This window comes from Eucyclogobius newberryi, unplaced genomic scaffold, assembly GCF_026437365.1.
Source record: "Eucyclogobius newberryi isolate DKJ021-1_F unplaced genomic scaffold, fEucNew1.0.hap1 SCAF_13, whole genome shotgun sequence".
NCBI classification, from domain to species: Eukaryota; Metazoa; Chordata; class Actinopteri; order Gobiiformes; family Gobiidae; genus Eucyclogobius; species Eucyclogobius newberryi.
Window position 1 is genome coordinate 36,813,502 of NW_027315757.1, and position 21,152 is coordinate 36,834,653.

A 21,152-nucleotide genomic window follows, 5' to 3' on the forward strand; every position below is an offset into this window, starting at 1 on the left:
GTTACACAGTTTTCATGTTCCACAGTGTTCATGTTCCACAGTGTTCATTTTCCACAGTGTTCATGTTCTACAGTGTTCATGTTCTACAGTGTTCATGTTCTACAGTGTTCATTTTCCACAGTGTTCATGTTCCAGTGTTCATGTTCTACAGTGTTCATGTTCTACAGTGTTCATTTTCCACAGTGTTCATGTTCTACAGTGTTAATGTTCTACAGTGTTAATGCTCCACTGTGTTCATGTTCCACAGTGTTCATGTTCCACAGTGTTCATGTTCTAAAGTGTTCATGTTCCACTGTGTTAATGTTCTACAGTGTTCATGTTCATCAGTGTTTATGTTCTAAAGTGTTCATGTTCTAAAGTGTTCATGTTCCACAGTGTTCATGTTCCACAGTGTTCATGTTCTACAGTGTTAATGCTCCACAGTGTTCATGTTCCACAGTGTTCATGTTCTAAAGTGTTAATGTTCCACAGTGTTCATGTTCTACAGTGTTCATGTTCCACAGTGTTCATGTTCCACTGTGTTCATGTTCCAAAGTGTTCATGTTCTACAGTGTTAATGCTCCACAGTGTTAATGTTCCACAGTGTTCATGTTCCACAGTGTTCATGTTCTACAGTGTTAATGTTCTACAGTGTTAATGTTCCACTGTGTTCATGTTCCACAGTGTTCATGTTCTACAGTGTTCATGTTCCACAGTGTTCATGTTCCACAGTGTTAATGCTCCAAAGTGTTAATGTTCAACAGTGTTCAAGTTCTACAGTGTTAATGTTCCACAGTGTTCATGTTCTACAGTGTTAATGCTCCACATTGTTAATGTTCCACAGTGTTCATGTTCTAGTGTTCATGTTCCACAGTGTTCATGTTCTAAAGTGTTCATGTTCCACAGTGTTATTGTTCCACAATGTTCATGTTCTACAGTGTTAATGTTCCACAGTATTCATGTTCCACAGTGTTCATGTTCCACTGTGTTCATGTTCCACAGTGTTGATGTTCTACAGTGTTAATGCTCCACAGTGTTAATGTTCCACAGTGTTCATGTTCTACAGTGTTCATGTTCCACTGTGTTCATGTTCCACAGTGTACATGTTCCACAGTCTTCATGTTCCACTGTGTTCATGTTCCACAGTGTTCATGTTCCACAGTGTTCATGTTCTACAGTGTTAATGTTCTACAGTGTTATTGTTCTACAGTGTTCATGTTACACAGTGTTCATGTTCTACAGTGTTAATGTTCTACAGTGTTAATGTTCTACAGTGTTAATGTTCCACTGTGTTCATGTTCCACAGTGTTAATGTTCCACAGTGTTCATGTTCCACAGTGTTCATGTTTTACAGTGTTATTGTTCTACAGTGTTAATGTTCTACTGTGTTAATGTTCCACAGTGTTAAAGTTCCACAGTGTTCATGTTCTACAGTGTTAATGTTCCACAGTGTTCATGTTCTACAGTGTTAATGCTCCACATTGTTAATGTTCCACAGTGTTCATGTTCTAGTGTTCGTGTTCCACAGTGTTCATGTTCCACTGTGTTCATGTTCCACAGTGTTCATGTTCTACAGTGTTCATGTTCCACAGTGTTCATGTTCTACAGTGTTAATGCTCCACAGTGTTCATGTTCCACAGTGTTCATGTTCTAAAGTGTTCATGTTCCACAGTGTTATTGTTCTACAGTGTTAATGTTCTACAGTGTTAATGTTCCACAGTGTTAATGTTCCAGAGTGTTCATGTTCCTAAAGTGTTCATGTTCTACAGTGTTCATGTTCCACAGTGTTCATGTTTTACAGTGTTCATGTTCTACAGTGTTCATGTTCCACAGTGTTCATGTTCCACAGTGTTAATGTTCTACAGTGTTCATGTTCTACAGTGTTCATGTTTTACATTGTTCATGTTCCACAGTGTTCATGTTCTACAGTGTTAATGTTCTACAGTGTTAATGTTCCAATGTGTTCATGTTCCACAGTGTTCATGTTCCACAGTGTTCATGTTCTAAAGTGTTCATGTTCCACAGTGTTAATGTTCTACAGTGTTCATGTTCATAAGTTTTTGTGTTCTAAAGTGTTCATGTTCTAAAGTGTTCATGTTCCACAGTGTTCATGTTCCACAGTGTTCATGTTCTACAGTGTTAATGCTCCACAGTGTTCATGTTCCACAGTGTTCATGTTCTACAGTGTTAATGTTCCACAGTATTCATGTTCCACAGTGTTCATGTTCCACTGTGTTCATGTTCCACAGTGTTCATGTTCTACAGTGTTAATGCTCCACAGTGTTAATGTTCCACAGTGTTCATGTTCTACAGTGTTCATGTTCCACTGTGTTCATGTTCCACAGTGTACATGTTCCACAGTCTTCATGTTCCACTGTGTTCATGTTCCACAGTGTTCATGTTCCACAGTGTTCATGTTCTACAGTGTTAATGTTCTACAGTGTTAATGTTCTACAGTGTTCATGTTACACAGTGTTCACGTTCTACAGTGTTAATGTTCTACAGTGTTAATGTTCCACTGTGTTCATGTTCCACAGTGTTCATGTTCCACAGTGTTCATGTTCTACAGTGTTAATGTTCTACAGTGTTAATGTTCTACAGTGTTAATGTTCTACAGTGTTCATGTTACACAGTGTTCACGTTCTACAGTGTTCATGTTCTACAGTGTTAATGATCCACATTGTTAATGTTCCACAGTGTTCATGTTCTAGTGTTCGTGTTCCACAGTGTTCATGTTCTAAAGTGTTAATGTTCCACAGTGTTCAAGTTCCATAGTGTTAATGTTCCACAGTGTTCATGTTCCACAGTGTTCATGTTCCACTGTGTTCATGTGCCACAGTGTTCATGTTGTACAGTGTTAATGTTCTACAGTGTTCATGTTCTACAGTGTTCATGTTCAACAGTGTTCATGTTCCACAGTGTTAATGTTCCACAGTGTTCATGTTCCACAGTGTTCATGTTCTACAGTGTTAATGCTCCACATTGTTAATGTTCCACAGTGTTCATGTTCTAGTGTTCATGTTCCACAGTGTTCATGTTCTAAAGTGTTCATGTTCCACAGTGGTATTGTTCTACAGTGTTAATGTTCTACAGTGTTAATGTTCCACAGTGTTAATGTTCCAGAGTGTTCATGTTCCTAAAGTGTTCATGTTCCACAGTGTTCATGTTCTACAGTGTTCATGTTCCACAGTGTTCATGTTCCACTGTGTTAATGTTCCACAGTGTTAATGTTCCACAGTGTTCATGTTCCACTGTGTTCATGTTCCACAGTGTTCATGTTGTACAGTGTTAATGTTCCACAGTGTTAATGTTCCAGTGTTCATATTCCACTGTGTTCATGTTCCACAGTGTTTATGTTCTACAGTGTTCATGTTGTACAGTGTTAATGTTACACAGTTTTCATGTTCCACAGTGTTCATGTTCCACAGTGTTCATTTTCCACAGTGTTCATGTTCTACAGTGTTCATGTTCTACAGTGTTCATGTTCTACAGTGTTCATTTTCCACAGTGTTCATGTTCCAGTGTTCATGTTCTACAGTGTTCATGTTCTACAGTGTTCATTTTCCACAGTGTTCATGTTCTACAGTGTTAATGTTCTACAGTGTTAATGCTCCACTGTGTTCATGTTCCACAGTGTTCATGTTCCACAGTGTTCATGTTCTAAAGTGTTCATGTTCCACTGTGTTAATGTTCTACAGTGTTCATGTTCATCAGTGTTTATGTTCTAAAGTGTTCATGTTCTAAAGTGTTCATGTTCCACAGTGTTCATGTTCCACAGTGTTCATGTTCTACAGTGTTAATGCTCCACAGTGTTCATGTTCCACAGTGTTCATGTTCTAAAGTGTTAATGTTCCACAGTGTTCATGTTCTACAGTGTTCATGTTCCACAGTGTTCATGTTCCACTGTGTTCATGTTCCAAAGTGTTCATGTTCTACAGTGTTAATGCTCCACAGTGTTAATGTTCCACAGTGTTCATGTTCCACAGTGTTCATGTTCTACAGTGTTAATGTTCTACAGTGTTAATGTTCCACTGTGTTCATGTTCCACAGTGTTCATGTTCTACAGTGTTCATGTTCCACAGTGTTCATGTTCCACAGTGTTAATGCTCCAAAGTGTTAATGTTCAACAGTGTTCAAGTTCTACAGTGTTAATGTTCCACAGTGTTCATGTTCTACAGTGTTAATGCTCCACATTGTTAATGTTCCACAGTGTTCATGTTCTAGTGTTCATGTTCCACAGTGTTCATGTTCTAAAGTGTTCATGTTCCACAGTGTTATTGTTCTACAGTGTTAATGTTCTACAGCGTTAATGTTCCACAGTGTTAATGTTCCAGAGTGTTCATGTTCCTAAAGTGTTCATTTTCCACAGTGTTCATGTTCTACAGTGTTCATGTTCCACTGTGTTCATGTTCCACAGTGTTCATGTTCCACAGTGTTCATGTTCCACAGTGTTCATTTTGTACAGTGTTAATGTTCCACAGTGTTAATGTTCCAGAGTGTTCATGTTCCACTGTGTTCATGTTCCACAGTGTTCATGTTGTACAGTGTTGATGTTCCACAGTTTTCATGTGCCACAGTGTTCATTTTCCACAGTGTTAATGTTCCACAGTGTTCAAGTTCTACAGTGTTAATGTTCCACAGTGTTCATGTTCTACAGTGTTAATGCTCCACATTGTTAATGTTCCACAGTGTTCATGTTCTAGTGTTCATGTTCCACAGTGTTCATGTTCTAAAGTGTTCATGTTCCACAGTGTTATTGTTCTACAGTGTTAATGTTCTACAGTGTTAATGTTCCACAGTGTTAATGTTCCAGAGTGTTCATGTTCCTAAAGTGTTCATTTTCCAAAGTGTTCATGTTCTACAGTGTTCATGTTCCACTGTGTTCATGTTCCACAGTGTTCATGTTCCACAGTGTTCATGTTCCACAGTGTTCATGTTCCACTGTGTTCATGTTCCACAGTGTTCATTTTGTACAGTGTTAATGTTCCACAGTGTTAATGTTCCAGAGTGTTCATGTTCCACTGTGTTCATGTTCCACAGTGTTCATGTTGTACAGTGTTGATGTTCCACAGTTTTCATGTGCCACAGTGTTCATTTTCCACAGTGTTAATGTTCCACATTGTTCAAGTTCTACAGTGTTAATGTTCCACAGTGTTCATGTTCTACAGTGTTAATGCTCCACATTGTTAATGTTCCACAGTGTTCATGTTCTAGTGTTCATGTTCCACAGTGTTCATGTTCTAAAGTGTTCATGTTCCACAGTGTTATTGTTCTACAGTGTTAATGTTCTACAGTGTTAATGTTCCACAGTGTTAATGTTCCAGAGTGTTCATGTTCCTAAAGTGTTCATTTTCCAAAGTGTTCATGTTCTACAGTGTTCAAGTTCCACTGTGTTCGTGTTCTAAAGTGTTCATGTTCTAAAGTGTTCATGTTCCACAGTGTTCATGTTCCACAGTGTTCATGTACTACAGTGTTAATGCTCCACAGTGTTCATGTTCCACAATGTTCATGTTCTACAGTGTTAATGTTCCACAGTATTCATGTTCCACAGTGTTCATGTTCCACTGTGTTCATGTTCCACAGTGTTGATGTTCTACAGTGTTAATGCTCCACAGTGTTAATGTTCCACAGTGTTCATGTTCTACAGTGTTCATGTTCCACTGTGTTCATGTTCCACAGTGTACATGTTCCACAGTCTTCATGTTCCACTGTGTTCATGTTCCACAGTGTTCATGTTCCACAGTGTTCATGTTCTACAGTGTTAATGTTCTACAGTGTTATTGTTCTACAGTGTTCATGTTACACAGTGTTCATGTTCTACAGTGTTAATGTTCTACAGTGTTAATGTTCTACAGTGTTAATGTTCCACTGTGTTCATGTTCCACAGTGTTAATGTTCCACAGTGTTCATGTTCCACAGTGTTCATGTTTTACAGTGTTATTGTTCTACAGTGTTAATGTTCTACTGTAATAATGTTCCACAGTGTTAAAGTTCCACAGTGTTCATGTTCTACAGTGTTAATGTTCCACAGTGTTCATGTTCTACAGTGTTAATGCTCCACATTGTTAATGTTCCACAGTGTTCATGTTCTAGTGTTCGTGTTCCACAGTGTTCATGTTCCACTGTGTTCATGTTCCACAGTGTTCATGTTCTACAGTGTTCATGTTCCACAGTGTTCATGTTCTACAGTGTTAATGCTCCACAGTGTTCATGTTCCACAGTGTTCATGTTCTAAAGTGTTCATGTTCCACAGTGTTATTGTTCTACAGTGTTAATGTTCTACAGTGTTAATGTTCCACAGTGTTAATGTTCCAGAGTGTTCATGTTCCTAAAGTGTTCATGTTCTACAGTGTTCATGTTCCACAGTGTTCATGTTTTACAGTGTTCATGTTCTACAGTGTTCATGTTCCACAGTGTTCATGTTCCACAGTGTTAATGTTCTACAGTGTTCATGTTCTACAGTGTTCATGTTTTACATTGTTCATGTTCCACAGTGTTCATGTTCTACAGTGTTAATGTTCTACAGTGTTAATGTTCCAATGTGTTCATGTTCCACAGTGTTCATGTTCCACAGTGTTCATGTTCTAAAGTGTTCATGTTCCACAGTGTTAATGTTCTACAGTGTTCATGTTCATAAGTTTTTGTGTTCTAAAGTGTTCATGTTCTAAAGTGTTCATGTTCCACAGTGTTCATGTTCCACAGTGTTCATGTTCTACAGTGTTAATGCTCCACAGTGTTCATGTTCCACAGTGTTCATGTTCTACAGTGTTAATGTTCCACAGTATTCATGTTCCACAGTGTTCATGTTCCACTGTGTTCATGTTCCACAGTGTTCATGTTCTACAGTGTTAATGCTCCACAGTGTTAATGTTCCACAGTGTTCATGTTCTACAGTGTTCATGTTCCACTGTGTTCATGTTCCACAGTGTACATGTTCCACAGTCTTCATGTTCCACTGTGTTCATGTTCCACAGTGTTCATGTTCCACAGTGTTCATGTTCTACAGTGTTAATGTTCTACAGTGTTAATGTTCTACAGTGTTCATGTTACACAGTGTTCACGTTCTACAGTGTTAATGTTCTACAGTGTTAATGTTCCACTGTGTTCATGTTCCACAGTGTTCATGTTCCACAGTGTTCATGTTCTACAGTGTTAATGTTCTACAGTGTTAATGTTCTACAGTGTTAATGTTCTACAGTGTTCATGTTACACAGTGTTCACGTTCTACAGTGTTCATGTTCTACAGTGTTAATGATCCACATTGTTAATGTTCCACAGTGTTCATGTTCTAGTGTTCGTGTTCCACAGTGTTCATGTTCTAAAGTGTTAATGTTCCACAGTGTTCAAGTTCCATAGTGTTAATGTTCCACAGTGTTCATGTTCCACAGTGTTCATGTTCCACTGTGTTCATGTGCCACAGTGTTCATGTTGTACAGTGTTAATGTTCTACAGTGTTCATGTTCTACAGTGTTCATGTTCAACAGTGTTCATGTTCCACAGTGTTAATGTTCCACAGTGTTCATGTTCCACAGTGTTCATGTTCTACAGTGTTAATGCTCCACATTGTTAATGTTCCACAGTGTTCATGTTCTAGTGTTCATGTTCCACAGTGTTCATGTTCTAAAGTGTTCATGTTCCACAGTGGTATTGTTCTACAGTGTTAATGTTCTACAGTGTTAATGTTCCACAGTGTTAATGTTCCAGAGTGTTCATGTTCCTAAAGTGTTCATGTTCCACAGTGTTCATGTTCTACAGTGTTCATGTTCCACAGTGTTCATGTTCCACTGTGTTAATGTTCCACAGTGTTAATGTTCCACAGTGTTCATGTTCCACTGTGTTCATGTTCCACAGTGTTCATGTTGTACAGTGTTAATGTTCCACAGTGTTAATGTTCCAGTGTTCATATTCCACTGTGTTCATGTTCCACAGTGTTTATGTTCTACAGTGTTCATGTTGTACAGTGTTAATGTTACACAGTTTTCATGTTCCACAGTGTTCATGTTCCACAGTGTTCATTTTCCACAGTGTTCATGTTCTACAGTGTTCATGTTCTACAGTGTTCATGTTCTACAGTGTTCATTTTCCACAGTGTTCATGTTCCAGTGTTCATGTTCTACAGTGTTCATGTTCTACAGTGTTCATTTTCCACAGTGTTCATGTTCTACAGTGTTAATGTTCTACAGTGTTAATGCTCCACTGTGTTCATGTTCCACAGTGTTCATGTTCCACAGTGTTCATGTTCTAAAGTGTTCATGTTCCACTGTGTTAATGTTCTACAGTGTTCATGTTCATCAGTGTTTATGTTCTAAAGTGTTCATGTTCTAAAGTGTTCATGTTCCACAGTGTTCATGTTCCACAGTGTTCATGTTCTACAGTGTTAATGCTCCACAGTGTTCATGTTCCACAGTGTTCATGTTCTAAAGTGTTAATGTTCCACAGTGTTCATGTTCTACAGTGTTCATGTTCCACAGTATTCATGTTCCACTGTGTTCATGTTCCAAAGTGTTCATGTTCTACAGTGTTAATGCTCCACAGTGTTAATGTTCCACAGTGTTCATGTTCCACAGTGTTCATGTTCTACAGTGTTAATGTTCTACAGTGTTAATGTTCCACTGTGTTCATGTTCCACAGTGTTCATGTTCTACAGTGTTCATGTTCCACAGTGTTCATGTTCCACAGTGTTAATGCTCCAAAGTGTTAATGTTCAACAGTGTTCAAGTTCTACAGTGTTAATGTTCCACAGTGTTCATGTTCTACAGTGTTAATGCTCCACATTGTTAATGTTCCACAGTGTTCATGTTCTAGTGTTCATGTTCCACAGTGTTCATGTTCTAAAGTGTTCATGTTCCACAGTGTTATTGTTCTACAGTGTTAATGTTCTACAGCGTTAATGTTCCACAGTGTTAATGTTCCAGAGTGTTCATGTTCCTAAAGTGTTCATTTTCCACAGTGTTCATGTTCTACAGTGTTCATGTTCCACTGTGTTCATGTTCCACAGTGTTCATGTTCCACAGTGTTCATGTTCCACAGTGTTCATTTTGTACAGTGTTAATGTTCCACAGTGTTAATGTTCCAGAGTGTTCATGTTCCACTGTGTTCATGTTCCACAGTGTTCATGTTGTACAGTGTTGATGTTCCACAGTTTTCATGTGCCACAGTGTTCATTTTCCACAGTGTTAATGTTCCACAGTGTTCAAGTTCTACAGTGTTAATGTTCCACAGTGTTCATGTTCTACAGTGTTAATGCTCCACATTGTTAATGTTCCACAGTGTTCATGTTCTAGTGTTCATGTTCCACAGTGTTCATGTTCTAAAGTGTTCATGTTCCACAGTGTTATTGTTCTACAGTGTTAATGTTCTACAGTGTTAATGTTCCACAGTGTTAATGTTCCAGAGTGTTCATGTTCCTAAAGTGTTCATTTTCCAAAGTGTTCATGTTCTACAGTGTTCATGTTCCACTGTGTTCATGTTCCACAGTGTTCATGTTCCACAGTGTTCATGTTCCACAGTGTTCATGTTCCACTGTGTTCATGTTCCACAGTGTTCATTTTGTACAGTGTTAATGTTCCACAGTGTTAATGTTCCAGAGTGTTCATGTTCCACTGTGTTCATGTTCCACAGTGTTCATGTTGTACAGTGTTAATGTTCCACAGTTTTCATGTTCCACAGTGTTCATTTTCCACAGTGTTCATGTTCCACAGTGTTCATGTTCTACAGTGTTCATGTTCCACAGTGTTCATGTTCTACAGTGTTCATGTTCTACAGTGTTCATGTTCCGCAGTGTTCATGTTCCACAGTGTTCATGTTCTACAGTGTTCATGTTCTACAATGTTAATGTTCCAGAGTGTTCATGTTCTACAGTGTACATGTTCTACGGTGTTCATGTTCCACAGTGTTCATTTCCACAGTGTTCATGTTCTACAGTGTTCATGTTTCGCAGTGTTCATGTTCCACAGTGTTCATGTTCATCAGTGTTTATGTTCTAAAGTGTTCATGTTCTAAAGTGTTCATGTTCCACAGTGTTCATGTTCCACAGTGTTTATGTTCTACAGTGTTAATGCTCCACAGTGTTCATGTTCCAGTGTTCATGTTCTACAGTGTTAATGTTCCACAGTGTTCATGTTCCACAGTGTTCATGTTCCACTGTGTTCATGTTCCAAAGTGTTCATGTTCTACAGTGTTAATGCTCCACAGTGTTAATGTTCCACAGTGTTCATGTTCCACAGTGTTCATGTTCTACAGTGTTAGTGTTCTACAGTGTTAATGTTCTACGGTGTTCATGTTCCACAGTGTTCATGTTCTAAAGTGTTCATGTTCCACAGTGTTATTGTTCTACAGTGTTAATGTTCTACAGTGTTAATGTTCCACAGTGTTAATGTTCCAGAGTGTTCATGTTCCTAAAGTGTTCATTTTCCACAGTGTTCATGTTCTACAGTGTTCATGTTCCACTGTGTTCATGTTCCACAGTGTTCATGTTCCACAGTGTTCATGTTCCACAGTGTTCATGTTCTACAGTGTTCATGTTCCACAGTGTTAATGTTCTACAGTGTTCATGTTCTACGGTGTTCATGTTCCACAGTGTTCATGTTCCACAGTGTTAATGTTCTACAGTGTTCATGTTCCACAGTGTTAATGTTCTACAGTGTTCATGTTCTACAGTGTTCATGTTCCACAGTGTTCATGTTCCACAGTGTTAATGTTCTACAGTGTTCATGTTCTACAGTGTTCATGTTCCACAGTGTTAATGTTCTACAGTTTTCATGTTCTACGGTGTTCATGTTCCACAGTGTTCATGTTCTACAGTGTTCATGTTCCACAGTGTTCATGTTCTACAGTGTTAATGTTCCACAGTGTTCATGTTCCACAGTGTTCATGTTCTACAGTGTTCATGTTCTACAGTGTTCATGTTCTACAGTGTTCATTTTCTACAGTGTTAATGTTCTACAGTGTTCATGTTCCACAGTGTTCATGTTCCACAGTGTTCATGTTCTACAGTGTTCATGTTCTACAGTGTTCATGTTCCACAGTGTTCATGTTCTACAGTGTTAATGTTCCACAGTGTTCATGTTCCACAGTGTTAATGTTCTACAGTGTTCATGTTCTACAGTGTTCATGTTCTACAGTGTTCATGTTCCACAGTGTTCATGTTCTACAGTGTTAATGTTCTACAGTGTTAATGTTCCAATGTGTTCATGTTCCACAGTGTTCATGTTCCACAGTGTTCATGTTCTAAAGTGTTCATGTTCCACAGTGTTAATGTTGTACAGTGTTCACGTTCATCAGTGTTTATGTTCTAAAGTGTTCATGTTCTAAAGTGTTCATGTTCCACAGTGTTCATGTTCCACAGTGTTAATGCTCCACAGTGTTAATGTTCCACAGTGTTCATGTTCTACAGTGTTCATGTTCCACTGTGTTCATGTTCCACAATGTTCATGTTCTACAGTGTTAATGTTCCACAGTATTCATGTTCCACAGTGTTAATGCTCCACAGTGTTAATGTTCCACAGTGTTCATGTTCTACAGTGTTCATGTTCCACTGTGTTCATGTTCCACAATGTTCATGTTCTACAGTGTTAATGTTCCACAGTATTCATGTTCCACAGTGTTCATGTTCCACTGTGTTCATGTTCCACAGTGTTGATGTTCTACAGTGTTAATGCTCCACAGTGTTAATGTTCCACAGTGTTCATGTTCTACAGTGTTCATGTTCCACTGTGTTCATGTTCCACAGTGTTCATGTTCTACAGTGTTAATGTTCTACAGTGTTAATGTTCTACAGTGTTCATGTTACACAGTGTTCATGTTCTACAGTGTTAATGTTCTACAGTGTTAATGTTCTACAGTGTTAATGTTCCACTGTGTTCATGTTCCACAGTGTTAATGTTCCACAGTGTTCATGTTCCACAGTGTTCATGTTTTACAGTGTTAATGCTCCACATTGTTAATGTTCCACAGTGTTCATGTTCTAGTGTTCGTGTTCCACAGTGTTCATGTTCTAAAGAGTTCATGTTCCACAGTGTTATTGTTCTACAGTGTTAATGTTCTACTGTGTTAATGTTCCACAGTGTTAATGTTCCACAGTGTTCATGTTCCACAGTGTTCATGTTCCACAGTGTTAATGTTCTACAGTGTTCATGTTCTACAGTGTTCATGTTCTACAGTGTTAATGTTCTACAGTGTTAATGTTCCAATGTGTTCATGTTCCACAGTGTTCATGTTCCACAGTGTTAATGTTCTACAGTGTTCATGTTCATAAGTGTTTGTGTTCTAAAGTGTTCATGTTCTACAGTGTTCATGTTCCACAGTGTTCATGTTCTACAGTGTTAATGTTCCACAGTATTCATGTTCCACAGTGTTCATGTTCCACTGTGTTCATGTTCCACAGTGTTCATGTTCTACAGTGTTAATGCTCCACAGTGTTAATGTTCCACATTGTTCATGTTCCACTGTGTTCATGTTCCACAGTGTACATGTTCCACAGTCTTCATGTTCCACTGTGTTCATGTTCCACAGTGTTCATGTTCCACAGTGTTCATGTTCTACAGTGTTAATGTTCTACAGTGTTAATGTTCTACAGTGTTCATGTTACACAGTGTTCACGTTCTACAGTGTTAATGTTCTACAGTGTTAATGTTCCACTGTGTTCATGTTCCACAGTGTTCATGTTCCACAGTGTTCATGTTCTACAGTGTTAATGTTCTACAGTGTTAATGTTCTACAGTGTTCATGTTACACAGTGTTCATGTTCTACAGTGTTAATGTTCTACAGTGTTCACGTTCTAAAGTGTTCTTGTTCTACATTGTTAATGATCCACATTGTTAATGTTCCACAGTGTTCATGTTCTAGTGTTCGTGTTCCACAGTGTACATGTTCCACAGTGTTAATGTTCCACAGTGTTCATGTCCTACAGTGTTCATGTTCTACAGTGTTCATGTTCCACAGTGTTAATGTTCCACAGTGTTCTTGTTCTACAGTGTTCATGTTCTACAGTGTTAATGTTCTACAGTGTTAATGTTCCACTGTGTTCATGTTCCACAGTGTTAATGTTCCACAGTGTTCATGTTCCACAGTGTTCATGTTTTACAGTGTTAATGCTCCACATTGTTAATGTTCCACAGTGTTCATGTTCTAGTGTTCGTGTTCCACAGTGTTCATGTTCTAAAGAGTTCATGTTCCACAGTGTTATTGTTCTACAGTGTTAATGTTCTACTGTGTTAATGTTCCACAGTGTTAATGTTCCACAGTGTTCATGTTCCACAGTGTTCATGTTCTACAGTGTTAATGTTCCACAGTGTTCATGTTCTACAGTGTTAATGCTCCACATTGTTAATGTTCCACAGTGTTCATGTTCTAGTGTTCGTGTTCCACAGTGTTCATGTTCCACAGTGTTCATGTTCTACAGTGTTAATGCTCCACAGTGTTCATGTTCCACAGTGTTCATGTTCTAAAGTGTTCATGTTCCACAGTGTTATTGTTCTACAGTGTTAATGTTCTACAGTGTTCATGTTCCACAGTGTTCATGTTCTACAGTGTTCATGTTCCACAGTGTTCATGTTCCACAGTGTTCATGTTCTACAGGGTTCATGTTCTACAGTGTTCATGTTCCACAGTGTTCATGTTCCACAGTGTTAATGTTCTACAGTGTTCATGTTCTACAGTGTTCATGTTTTACATTGTTCATGTTCCACAGTGTTCATGTTCTACAGTGTTAATGTTCTACAGTGTTAATGTTCCAATGTGTTCATGTTCCACAGTGTTAATGTTCTACAGTGTTCATGTTCATAAGTGTTTGTGTTCCACAGTGTTAATGTTCTACAGTGTTCATGTTCTAAAGTGTTCATGTTCCACAGTGTTCATGTTCCACAGTGTTCATGTTCTAAAGTGTTCATGTTCCACAGTGTTAATGTTCTACAGTGTTCATGTTCATAAGTGTTTGTGTTCTAAAGTGTTCATGTTCTACAGTGTTCATGTTCCACAGTGTTCATGTTCTACAGTGTTAATGTTCCACAGTGTTCATGTTCTACAGTGTTCATGTTCATAAGTGTTTGTGTTCTAAAGTGTTCATGTTCTACAGTGTTAATGTTCCACTGTGTTCATGTTCCACAGTGTTCATGTTCCACAGTGTTCATGTTCTACAGTGTTAATGTTCTACAGTGTTAATGTTCTACAGTGTTCATGTTACACAGTGTTCATGTTCTACAGTGTTAATGTTCTACAGTGTTCATGTTCCACAGTGTTCTTGTTCTACAGTGTTAATGATCCACATTGTTAATGTTCCACAGTGTTCATGTTCTAGTGTTCGTGTTCCACAGTGTTCATGTTCTAAAGTGTTAATGTTCCACAGTGTTCAAGTTACATAGTGTTAATGTTCCACAGTGTTAATGTTCCACAGTGTTCATGTCCTACAGTGTTCATGTTCTACAGTGTTCATGTTCCACAGTGTTCATGTTCCACAGTGTTCATGTTCTACAGTTTTCATGTTCCACAGTGTTCTTGTTCTACAGTGTTCATGTTCCACAGTGTTCATGTTCCACAGTGTTCATGTCCTACAGTGTTCATGTTCTACAGTGTTCATGTTCCACAGTGTTAATGTTCCACAGTGTTCTTGTTCTACAGTGTTCATGTTCTACAGTGTTCATGTTCTACAGTGTTAATGTTCTACAGTGTTCATGTTACACAGTGTTCACGTTCTACAGTGTTAATGTTCTACAGTGTTAATGTTCCACTGTGTTCATGTTCCACAGTGTTCATGTTCCACAGTGTTCATGTTCTACAGTGTTAATGTTCTACAGTGTTAATGTTCTACAGTGTTCATGTTACACAGTGTTCATGTTCTACAGTGTTAATGTTCTACAGTGTTCACGTTCTACAGTGTTCTTGTTCTACAGTGTTAATGATCCACATTGTTAATGTTCCACAGTGTTCATGTTCTAGTGTTCGTGTTCCACAGTGTTCATGTTCTAAAGTGTTAATGTTCCACAGTGTTCAAGTTACATAGTGTTAATGTTCCACAGTGTTAATGTTCCACAGTGTTCATGTTCTACAGTGTTCATGTTCCACAGTGTTAATGTTCTACAGTGTTCATGTTCTACAGTGTTCATGTTCCACAGTGTTCATGTTCCACAGTGTTCATGTTCTACAGTTTTCATGTTCCACAGTGTTCTTGTTCTACAGTGTTCATGTTCCACAGTGTTCATGTTCCACAGTGTTCATGTTCCACAGTGTTCATGTTCTACAGTTTTCATGTTCCACAGTGTTCTTGTTCTACAGTGTTCATGTTCCACAGTGTTCATGTTCCACAGTGTTCATGTCCTACAGCGTTCATGTTCTACAGTGTTCATGTTCCACAGTGTTCATGTTCCACAGTGTTCATGTCCTACAGTGTTCATGTTCTACAGTTTTCATGTTCCACAGTTTTACCTCTAAATGGTGTGAGTGCTGGAGGTCTGGGCCATGTTGAAGCACCTCTACATGAAGCTCACGGCGTGCAGCGGGTCCTGTCTGTTAGTCCTGCTTGGTTAGTCCTGCTTGGTTAGCCCTGCTTGGTTAGTCCTGCTTGGGCCCCTGGACCGGCTCGTCACACGCCAAGAACGTCGGCCAAATTTGAGACGTTTTTTTTGAAGTTCAGCGCCTGAAAACAGAGACGCTTCGTCAAAATGGAGCTGAGGCTGAAACTGGGTCAACGGAATGTGAGATGAAGCACGTCCAGGTTCTATTTTTCATGAGTGTAAAAGCCACAAGATGCAGTGACAGTGACAGTACCTGTTTATGTCAGGTCAGATCTGTGGAGAGGCCATGTGTGTATTTATATTTCTATTATTAAAAGAAAACATATATTATGATTGAATAAATGCAAGATACATGCGTTTAATACAGGGATAATATCTCCATGGAAATGAGCAGGTTTCACATAAAGGCCAAAAGGCCGTCATAAGTGAGTTCTGTTTAGAGCCTCAGAGCTTTAGAGCCTCAGAGCCTTAGAGCCTTAGAGCCTCAGAGCCTTAGAGCCTTAGAGCCTCAGAGCCTTAGAGCCTTAGCGCCTTAGAGCCTCAGAGCCTCAGAGCCTTAGAGCCTTAGAGCCTCAGAGCCTTAGAGCCTTAGAGCCTCAGAGCCTTAGAGCCTTAGAGCCTCAGGGCCTTAGAGCCTCAGGGCCTTAGAGCCTCAGAGCCTTAGAGCTTCAGAGCCTTAGAGCCTTAGAGCCTCAGAGCCTCAGAGCCTCAGAGCCTCAGAGCCTTAGAGCCTTAGAGCCTTAGAGCCTCAGAGCCTCAGAGCCTCAGAGCCTCAGAGCCTCAGAGCCTTAGAGCCTTAGAGCCTTAGAGCCTCAGAGCCTCAGAGCCTCAGGGCCTTAGAGCCTTAGAGCCTTAGAGCCTTAGAGCCTCAGAGCCTCAGAGCCTCAGAGCCTCAGAGCCTCAGAGCCTCAGAGCCTTAGAGCCTTAGAGCCTTAGAGCCTCAGAGCCTCAGAGCCTCAGAGCCTTAGAGCCTCAGAGCCTTAGAGCCTTAGAGCCTCAGAGCCTCAGAGCCTTAGAGCCTTAGAGCCTTAGAGCCTCAGAGCCTCAGAGCCTCAGAGCCTTAGAGCCTCAGAGCCTGTATCACACATGTTCTTCCGTTACAGTTTCTGTCGGGGCCGTTTCTCAGAGTCTCGATCGTTTGTGTTCTCATTCTGTCTGAATCTAAACCAGGTCAAACGGGCTCCTCACAGTCAGGGGCCCCTGGAGCTCCGACAGATGAGAATCTATGCAAACCACTAAGAACACGGAGGATGTCTCAAGTTCATGATCAAAGAGCCACTTCCAAAGACAACGGACCAAAAGGTCCAGAGAAAAGAACCAACGGGTCAAAGGCCAAAAGGACGGATGAAACTATTGAAAGAGTTGTTTTGAATCTTCCAAATACAATAGTTACTCTACAAATCCATGTATTAGATTTTCCTCGTAAAGATCGAATCATTGTGTCTGAGTCCTGAGTCTTCTGACTGTAAAAGAGTCAGGACTCAGCGTCTCTCCATTTGGCCTCGTTTCTCTCTCTCCCACAACGAGCGGTATCGATCTCTTGATGAATGTCGCATTGCCTGTCAGCGTGAAGTCCTCCTCTCTGTCTGAGGCCCATCGCTCAGACGAGGCCCATCGCTCAGACGAGGCCCATCGCTCAGACGAGGCCCATCGCTCAGACGAGGCCCATCGCTAAGACGAGGCCCACCGTTCAGACGAGGCCCATCGCTCAGACGAGGCCCACCGTTCAGACGAGGCCCATCGCTCAGACGAGGCCCATTGCTCAGACACTGCATTAGACAAAGACATACATCACTCCACAAGCAGCTCCGCCTCTGTCCACCAACGATGAACTCAGAGAAATGTGTTGGGCCTGGACTCAAAAGTTCTGTGACCTGACACTGAAGACCCCAAACCTGAAGGTAAGTGTGAGCTGGCACAGACGACTCCGACATTGTGCTGCATGTCCTCCCTTCTCTCTCAACCCCATTTCACGCTCACTTCCTGTCTACTACTGAAGCCTTCGGGCCAAAATATCATTAAAAAAAGAAAAACATGTCGATTGATAAAAGCGACGTTTCCTCTGCAGAAAGCGTCAGATCAAAGACACTGACGTATTTAACGTTCAACAAACAATATTCATCTCAATCCAGGCGACAAACACCATTTATTCTGTTTTCAAATCAAATCAAATCAATTTATTTTTGTAAGGCCCAAAATCACAACAACAGTTGCCTCTGAGGGCCACAGGGAGAAATGAATCAACAATGTCTGTGGTGGCGAGGGACGATGTCCCAGGGTCCTCTGTCCTTAGACTCTCCTTCTGCAGGAAAAACTACAAAAAAAACCTGTTTGGGAAAAAAGCGTAGAAACCTGGAGGAGTTCCAGTGAAGGAGAGATCCCACTCTCACAGACGTGAGGGAGACTGGAGCTGGAGCCACTCTTCAGGCAGATGTTTTGGGCTCAGCTTCGGCGCCTTCACTTATCACCGCCGACCGTGGCAGCTCCATGAAGTCAGATTACCCATGAAGTCAGATTACCCATGAAGTCAGATTACCCAAAGGAACCAAAGCAGCGGCCATTCTTCACGAGCCGTCCACGAAAAAAAGACGAGAATGGACAGAATGTCGCTGCGGCGGCGTTAGCTCCTAAAAGACGCTAAATGTCCAGGTCGTCTGATTTTCATCTTTAATATTGTTGCTATGGTTTCATCCACAGGTCGACAACGGTCTGAGGAAAGCGTGTGTTTGTTGCAGACAAACGTCATTGGTCATTCGTTTCGTCTGATTGGACAAACGTCCTGAAGAAAAACAAAACACTAAACATTTTCCTACAAATGAGAACGAGCACTTTCCTGGAAACGGCCTTGATTTATACCTGTTCCATTTCCTCTGAGCGGATGAAGAAAAAGCTGAATTTAGCAAAACAATTTGACGACCGGAGCGAGAAAATGTCTCCCTGGACGCTCCGCCCACAAAGAGAGAAGTCCAACGGTCACTATCGGTCAGAACAACTAACACGGTCTCAATCAGAAGAATGGACTTTTGGCACTGGACGAAATGAAGCTGACGCCAAGAAGAGAGAGAGATGTGAAGGAGAGAGAGAAGAGAGAGATGTGAAGGAGAGAGAGAAGAGAGAGATGTGAAGGAGAGAGAGAAGAGAGAGATGTGAAGGAGAGAGAGAAGAGAGAGATGAGAAGGAGAGAGAGAAGAGAGAGATGTGAAGGAGAGAGAGAAGAGAGAGATGTGAAGGAGAGAGAGAGATGTGAAGGAGAGAGAGAAGAGAGAGAGAAATGTGAAGGAGAGAGAGAAGAGAGAGATGTGAAGGAGAGAGAGAAGAGAGAGATGTGAAGGAGAGAGAGAGATGTGAAGGAGAGAGAGAAGAGAGAGAGAAATGTGAAGGAGAGAGAGAAGAGAGAGATGTGAAGGAGAGAGAGAGATGTGAAGGAGAGAGAGAAGAGAGAGAGAGATGTGAAGGAGAGAGAGAAGAGAGAGATGTGAAGAAGAGAGAGATGTGAATGCTCTTGAGTCTTCAGCGTCTGCACGATCAGTCGTCTGAGCACGTTTTAAGACGCTGGGTTTTGTGCGCGACGTCGATTAGAAAAGAGCGAGCTGCGACTCATGCCCTTTGATCTTTATTCGCCTTCAGCGTAACTCCGCCCCTCCACTGCTCAGGATGGAATGTATCTCGGGGCCAACATGAATAATTGAGCAGGTTCTTATGGTTCAAACAGGGGCCCCCTGCTGGTGAACAGGACAGAGACGTGTCCTGAGGCTGGACCTGGTTTGATCCCTTTATCACGATCCTGAACAGGAGGCCCAAGGAGGCGGAGCTAAGAAGGTGAAATACAGCAACGCAAAGTAACGCCGTATATTATCCTGAGTAGAAGAGTAATAATCCTGTGTAGAATAGTAATAATCCTGTGTAAAAGAGTAATAATCCTGTGTAGAAGAGTAATAATCCTGTGTAAAAGAGTAATAATCCTGTGTAGAAGAGTAATAATCATGTGTAGAAGAGTAATAATCCTGTGTAAAAGAGTAATAATCCTGTGTAAAAGAGTAATAATCCTGTGTAAAAGAGTAATAATCATGTGTAAAAGAGTAATAATCCTGTGTAAAAGAGTAATAATCCTGTGTAAAAGAGTAATAATCCTGTGTAGGAGAGTATTATTCCTGTGTAGAAGAGTAATAATCCTGTGTAAAAGAGTAATAATCCTGTGTAGAAGAGTAATGATCCTGTGTAAAAGAGTAATAATCCTGTGTAAAAGAGTAATAATCCTGTGTAAAAGAGTAATAATCATGTGTAGAAGAGTAATAATCCTGTGTAGAAGAGTAATAATCCTGTGTAAAAGAGTAATAATCCTGTGTAAAAGAGTAATAATCCTGTGTAGAAGAGTAATAATCCTGTGTAAAAGAGTAATAATCCTGTGTAAAAGAGTAATAATCTTGTGTAGGAGAGTAATAACCATGTGTAGAAGAGTAATAATCCTGTGTAAAAGAGTAATAATCCTGTGTAGAAGAGTAATAATCCTGTGTAGAAGAGTATTAATCCTGTGTAAAAGAGTAATAATCTTGTGTAGGAGAGTAATAATCCTGTGTAGAAGAGTAATAATCCTGTGTAAAAGAGTAATAATCTTGTGTAAAAGAGTAATAATCCTGTATAAGAGTAATAATCCTGTATAAGAGTAATAATCATGTGTAGAAGATTAATAATCCTGTGTAGAAGAGTAATAATCCTGTGTAGAAGAGTAATAATCCTGTGTGTAAAAGAGTAATAATCCTGTGTAGGAGAGTAATAACCATGTGTAGAAGAGTAATAATCCTGTCTGTAAAAGAGTAATAATCCTGTGTAGAAGAGTAATAATCCTGTGTAAAAGAGTATTAATCCTGTGTAAAAGAGTAATAATCTTGTGTAGGAGAGTAATAACCATGTGTAGAAGAGTAATAATCCTGTGTGTAAAAGAGTAATAATCCTGTGTAGAAGAGTAATAATCCTGTAGAAGAGTAATAATCTTGTGTAGGAGAGTAATAATCATGTGTAGAAGAGTAATAATCCTGTGTGTAGAAGAGTAATAATCCTGTGTAAAAGAGTAATAATCCTGTGTAGAAGAGTAATAATCCTGTGTAAAAGAGTATTAATCCTGTGTAAAAGAGTAATAATCCTGTGTAGAAGAGTAATAATCCTGTGTAAAAGAGTATTAATCCTGTGTAAAAGAGTAATAATCTTGTGTAGGAGAGTAATAACCATGTGTAGAAGAGTAATAATCCTGTGTGTAAAAGAGTAATAATCCTGTGTAAAAGAGTAATAATCCTGTGTAGAAGAGTAATAATCCCGTGTAAAAGAGTAATAATCCTGTGTAAAAGAGTAATAATCCTGTAGAAGAGTATTAATCCTGTGTAAAAGAGTAATAATCCTGTGTAGAAGAGTAATAATCCTGTGTAAAAGAGTAATAATCCTGTAGAAGAGTATTAATCCTGTGTAAAAGAGTAATAATCCTGTGTAGAAGAGTAATAATCCTGTGTAGAAGAGTAATAATCCTGTGTAAAAGAGTAATAATCCTGTGTAAGATAAAATAAGGTAAGATAATCCTTTATTGTCCCACATGGGGAAATTCCATTGATGCAACGCAGAAGAGTAATAATCCTGTGTAGAAGAGTAATAATCCTTTGTAAAAGAGTAATAAT

At 39.7% G+C, this 21,152-nt stretch overlaps 1 protein-coding gene across 1 annotated transcript in view; it reads right to left on the minus strand.

Moving 5' to 3' along the window:
- The window catches only part of syt3 (synaptotagmin III), a 202,155-nt gene extending 186,621 nt beyond the window's left edge, over positions 1-15,534 (minus strand). Inside the window, exon 1 of the mRNA XM_072443799.1 lies at positions 15,401-15,534. The gene's annotated coding sequence lies outside the window, so the exon portion shown is untranslated. The remainder of the gene's footprint in view (positions 1-15,400) is intronic.
- Positions 15,535-21,152: the final 5,618 nt, after the last annotated feature.